This window comes from Myotis nattereri, assembly GCF_964212035.1.
Source record: "Myotis nattereri genome assembly, chromosome: 2".
Taxonomy (NCBI): domain Eukaryota; kingdom Metazoa; phylum Chordata; class Mammalia; order Chiroptera; family Vespertilionidae; genus Myotis; species Myotis nattereri.
Window position 1 is genome coordinate 129,719,945 of NC_138076.1, and position 5,748 is coordinate 129,725,692.

General features: G+C 48.1%; 1 pseudogene across 1 annotated transcript; it reads right to left on the reverse strand.

Annotated features, from left to right (window-relative positions):
* Positions 1 to 4,009: 4,009 nt before the first annotated feature.
* Positions 4,010 to 5,317, reverse strand: LOC308513867 (pre-B-cell leukemia transcription factor 2-like; annotated as a pseudogene). The gene has a single exon. The product of its transcript is annotated as a pre-B-cell leukemia transcription factor 2-like (transcript).
* Between the last annotated feature and the right edge of the window lie 431 nt (positions 5,318 to 5,748).

Below are 5,748 nucleotides of genomic sequence, written 5' to 3' on the forward strand. Positions count from 1 at the left end.
TGTGGGCACATACCCAGTAGGGAGTGTGCAGGAAGCAGCTGATCAATGTTTCTAACTCTCTATCCCTCTCCCTCCCTCTCTGTAAAAAATAATGAATGACCTAAAATTGAGCCTGTTCAGTTCACAACAAGAAAGGCTGACAAATGTGTTGTTTCATTTTAGGAAAACATCTTCCTTTTAAAAATCCTTATTTATTGTGGTTTTGATATGAGAGATGTACTGAAGGCCCTGGGACAATGATTTTCATAGAAAAGCTGCTTATACACCCAGGTTCTCTATAGTATGTTTTAAGTTACACAATTTATCGCAAAGAAATTAACATCTTAGAGCACGTGATAGTTAATTTTATATGTCAACTTGAAAAGCCTTATAGTATGTAATATTAAATTAAACATTAATCTTGGTGAATGTATAGAGTTACATCAGAGTAAGTCACCTTATGAAAATCGTGTATAGAATTCAGAATGCTTTGTTAATTCTGATTGGAGAAAAAGACTGGACATTTTAAAATAATAAAAGGCTAATGTGCAAATTGACCAAACAATGGAATGACTGATTGCTATGACGTGCACTGACCACCAGGGGGCAGACACTCAATGCAGGAGCTGCCTCCTGGTGATCAGTGTGCTCCCACAGAAGCCAGGCTCATGGCTGGCAAGCACCATAGCGGTCCGAGGGCTCCCAGACTGTGAGAGGGTGCAGGCCGGGTTGAGGGAAACCCCCCTCAGCGCACTAATTTTGTGCACTGGGCCTCTAGTTTTAAAATAAAATATGATGAGTGACAAGGGCTTAACATTTCAAATACTTTAATATGATTTACCTCAAATCCAGAATTTGGGCAAAGGTTACGCTAGGCATGTATAAAAAATCTTCACTCTCTTCTAAAGTAACTGAATGTAGGCCACTCCTGTGACTGTTTATTTTTACATGATATACAATGAAAACACTATAATTAAGAATGGGTAAAACCAGCTGTGCCTTGAGTTTATCAAATTTCTTAACGTTGTTTTTGACTATTCAGAGTCTGTGAAGACTAAACCCTACTTTTCTAAGAATTTTCCCTCAATTCCTGAATCAATGTTTATTTTAAAAGAAGTATAATCCATATGGTTTTGATTCCTCCACACTTAACTTATCCAAATGCAGTTTTGCAAGAACTATTTGAAGTCAAAAGCTTTTTGAAATTTTTATGAGCTTTTTTGTCTTTTTTTTTTTTCCCCTCTCAGAAAAGGAAGCAACATTTGCCAAGTGTAAACAAAGCTTATCACCAAACAGTTTTTTATTCTAAAATAATGAAACTGGATCGAGTGCTGAATTTGACAAAATAGTTCATTTATCTCTAGTGAAATTGTCTAAGCTCATACAGAGACCGCCTTCTCTAAGGGACAGCCAGGCGACGCCAGCATTGAACCATCCAGACTTTCATGTCCTACACAGTACAGCAGCTAAATAGTTTCCAAGCCACAGTTTACTTATGTCTTTATTTTGTCACAGAAGCCACCCAAGTACAATATTAAATGTCATGACAACCCTGAAAAGATAGGCATGGAAATAGAGAAACAATGTTGCATTGATGAATGAGCACTTCCCAATAATGTCAAACTTGAGTAGGAAATCAGGAAAAAAAAAATTCTCTATGGAAGCTTTTAGAATTGCACACAGAAGAGCCACAGACTAAAAACTGCCTGCCAACTGTTTTTGTAAATAAAGTTTTATTATAATACACCCACTAGAGGCCCGGTGCATAAAATTCATGCACATGGGTCCTGGGGGAGGTCCCTTAGCCCAGCGTGCATCTTCTCGCAATCCGGGACCCCTTGGGGGATGTCAGGACTAAACTGGCAGTCAGACATCCCTTTCACAATCTGGAACACTGCATGCATCAGTGACCATACTTTTCAACTGAAAGGTATCTTGCTGTTGTATGGGCAGCTACATTTTTTTACCCTGGTTATAAAAAGTAGTACATAACATGATCTTTCTGAGGCAGTAATACCATTTTCCCCATCTTATGGGTGGAAAAACTGAAGCAGAGAGAAGTTAAGTAATTGACTTTGTCACACTGTTATAAGTGTGAGAATCAGGGCTGACCACAAAATGTGCAAGCCAGAGTCCATGCATGTCATTGCTGCATCATCCTGTTTTTCTCAGTGCTAGAGTAGCCTTGCCAGATTTTAATTTTTAAATCTAATAGACTGCTCACAATATATAGGGTAGGTTCCCTATGCCAGGCTGGTGATCTGGGCCATCTGTGGGGAGACTGGTGGGCAGGGAGATCAGCAGGCCCCTGCTGGCACCCGTCTTGGCTGGCGACCTGGTGCTGTCCACCAGCCCCACCCCCTGATCACCGCCACAGGTTGCCTCCCTCTCAGGGGGGCAGACAGGGGGGCAGTGTGCATCATAGTGACTGGTCTTTCCACTGGTCGTTCTGCTGTTCAGTCTATTTGCATATTAGTTTTTTATTATATAGGACTAGAGTCCCAGTGCACAAAATTCATAAATGGGGGGCGGTCCCTCAGCCCGACATGCACCCTCTCCAATCCAGGAGTCCTCAGGGGATGTCCAACTGCCAGTTTAGGCAGTTGGACATCCTTCTCACAATCCAGGACCTCTGGCTCCTAACCACTCACTTGCCTGCCTGCCCTAACCACTCTACCTGCCTGCCTATTTCCCTAACTGCCTTCCCCTGCTGGCCTGGTCACCCCTAACTGCTGGCCTGGACACCCATAACTGCCCTCCCCTGCTGGCCTGGTCACCCCTATTAACTTTCTTTTTTAATTTTAGCCTCTTCACACACAATTGTATTTGACTCCCTTATTGGCTTCTCCCTCTCACACAATTTTCTCTCTCCTTTATGTAACACTTTTTCCTACTGACTCATCATTTATAAACTTTTTTTCCCCTCCTTATTTCCTAGTTCTGTTTCATCATCCTTCTTTCTGTCTTTCTCCTACGCTCCCTCCCTTCCCACATTCCTTCCTTCCTTTATCTTTACCCCTGCCCTTCCTCCCCTTTTCTTTCCTTCCCACCTTAATTTTTTGTTCACTTCCTCCCTCAGACCTGCTTTGCTCCCTCCCCCATTTCTTCCTTCTTCCCATTCTCCTTTCAAGCTCTACTAGCTCCCCTTTAAAACTTTTCGCCCCTCCCTCTTTCTCTCTCATCCTACCTTTCCCATACATTCTTCTCTACTTACTTCCACTGTTTTAATATCTATCTACCTGCCTAAATTATTCACTATCATTAATCTGATTTCTTTTCTGACTCTTACTTTTAAAATCTGTCCCCAGTACACAATTATACTTGATTTTCATTATAGCTCCTACAGTTCACTCATACATCCTCTCTCCTTCTTTAACTCTGCTGTCTACTGACTCCTTTATAAAGTTTTTCCCTCCCTCCTTCCTCTCTCTTTTTTTTTTTTTTTCACTGAGCAATTCTATTGGTTTAAGATGAGCTGCATATGAGGTAATAAAGCCATCTGGAGTGGGAGGAGTGGGAGGGGTAGGAGGCACAGGGGTGTGTCCCCATTTTTGGCATCTCTGGTAGATAGGGCAAGACTGGCATCTCCACAGATCCCAGAGCAGATAAGGGGTGGGGGAGAGAGAATGGGTGAAACCAGAGAGAGAGAGAGAGAATAGTCATATGTGTGTCTGAGAGAGAGACAATGTATATGTGTCTATAGAGAAATAATAGTTGTGTATGTATATATGAGAGAGAGAAACAGAATAGTTGTGTATGTGTCTATGAGAGAGAGAGAGAGGATCTGAAAGATAGGGTTCTGGGTGTGTTTCTGTGTAAGAAATGGGGAAAGAAAAAGATTGAAAGGAAGGAAAAAAAGAGGAGGCAGACCCCACCTTCCCCTTTGAGGACCCCCTTCTCCTTGCCATGTAGTCAGCAACCCCAGCACTGAGTCGGCTGGGGTAGGGAAACCCCATTTGCCCTTCTCCATCTTGTGCTTCTCCTGTGTCTGGGGCTTGTCCTATGGATGCCTTTGTCCTCTCATTAAGAGTCACCTCTGAGCCCCCACCCTGTGGCCTGAGGGGTGAGAGCAGTGGGAAGTGTCAGAATGAGTGCTCCCTGGTCCTTCTGTTGGGGACGTCACTGAGGACGGGGTCACAGCCTCCTGCCAGCCACCGTTTGCCCTCATTTCCCCAGGGTTGTCCATCTGGCCTCCCCGAGGTTATCTCCGTGGCCCCCTGGGCCCATCGAGTGTCGAGTGATTCCACCTGGGAGGCAGGGTCGGAATCTCCATTGAGCCCGGGCATCCCCAGAAACAGGCCTCCAGACCCTGAAAGATTGAAAGAGCCACCAGAGCCTGCGGAGGAAGGGGGTGCCGGGGAGCTGGAGCTGCTGTGCCTACCCCCCTCCGCCCCCCTGAACAGACGCGGTGGCCTTGATGGCATAGATGTTTGCCTCCTCTTGAAACTTCCTGCTATTTTTTATAGCGAATCCGCTTGTTGCCAAACCAGTTGGAGACCTGAGAGACGGGGATGCCACGCTTCTTGACGAGCTGCTCCTTAGCCTCCTCACTGGGATACGGGTTACTCAGGTGGGAATAGAAATACTCATTTAGGACCCCCGCGGCCTGTTTGCTGAACTTCCGGTGTTTCCTTCTGGCACCCAGGAACCCGGAGCGCAGGGTCATGACGGCCTCGCAGGTGCTCTGCCTGAGCTGCATCAGGGTGGCCTGAACTTGCGGTGTATGATGCTCACCATCCACTCCATCTCCTTGGGTTCCAGGGCCTCCTGCGGCTCTGCTCCCTCAGCAGGTTCACGATGTGGGCCGTGAACTCGTTACATGCCTGCTCATACCTCTCCAGCTCCGAGTGTTGGATATGGCGGATCTCGCAAGTTTGCTGCGATAGTCCGAGTGTTTGATGGAGTTGTCAGGGGACATGCCGCCCCCGGAAGCTGCTGCGGCTGCTGCCACTGAGCCCCCCACCTTTCTGAGGCCCAGCCACACCTTCGCCAGAAGCATGTCGTCCAAGCGCATAAGGGTCCACCGGCGGCTCCTCCTGGAGCTTGGATGCCGAGGCCGGTCTTCTTGGTTTCACACAGGACGCTGAAGAGAGCTGGCTTCATTCAGTGGCAGTTTAGGGCATGTTTCTTGGCCTGGGCCTCGTCCAGGCTCTGGTCCGTGATGGTCATTAACTGCTGCAGAATGCCCCGATGTCTTGCTTTCCTCGGCCTCCTCGGACACCCCCCCATCCCCCATCCACACCAGGAGGCTCGCCAAGGCCCCCAGGCTCCCCACCCACCAGCCCCAGGCCCTCCGGGTCCCCACCTGGAGGGGCGACCCAAGCAGCTGCTCATCCATAGTGGGGAGGGGCCCTGAGGCCCCTGCCTATTGTGCCCCTCCCCCCGCCTGGTTACTTCCCCCAAAACTCCCCAGACGCTGCTCCCTCTGCCCCAACCCCTGCCCATCTCTCCATCTCCTGGCTCCCTCAGGGGTTCACCCTGACTCTGAAGGGAGACCTGGGGTACAGACTGGGCCCTCCACAGGAAACCCTGGCCCTTGGCGGGGTGAGAAAATGGAGCTGGAAAGAGAGGATGCCCAGGTGGGTGTGTGTGTGAGCGAGAGGGACGAGCCTTCTTTCCGTCTTTAAAGCTTCCATTGGGGGGCGTTAACCACCAGCCCAGGGCTCATCCCCGACCAGATGTTCGCTGAACCCCTTCCCTGGCCTCCTCACCACCATCCTGCTCCCATTTCCTACCTGCGAAGCCGGGAACAGCGAGGGTGGCCAAGGC